The following is a 261-nucleotide window of genomic DNA, read 5'->3' on the forward strand; positions in this document are numbered from 1 at the left end:
CATGCAGACTGTTTGCTGTCATCTACACGGGMAGAGACTGTTTTTCTTTTCTGCCAAGGACGTCCAGGTTACAGAGTAAACTCTGGTATCTGTTCTGTTGGTTCATTGATAAGACCGGCACATCCAGACAGTACACTTTATAAATCACTATTAAATATCACTATATTAAATCACTGTTTTTATTTTACTGAAACATCAGTAATATAATTTTGAGTTTTCTTAAGAAAATCTTACATTTATCTGGACACAGGTTCAGACTGA

Source organism: Austrofundulus limnaeus, unplaced genomic scaffold (genome assembly GCF_001266775.1).
Source record: "Austrofundulus limnaeus strain Quisiro unplaced genomic scaffold, Austrofundulus_limnaeus-1.0 Scaffold177, whole genome shotgun sequence".
NCBI lineage: Eukaryota > Metazoa > Chordata > Actinopteri > Cyprinodontiformes > Rivulidae > Austrofundulus > Austrofundulus limnaeus.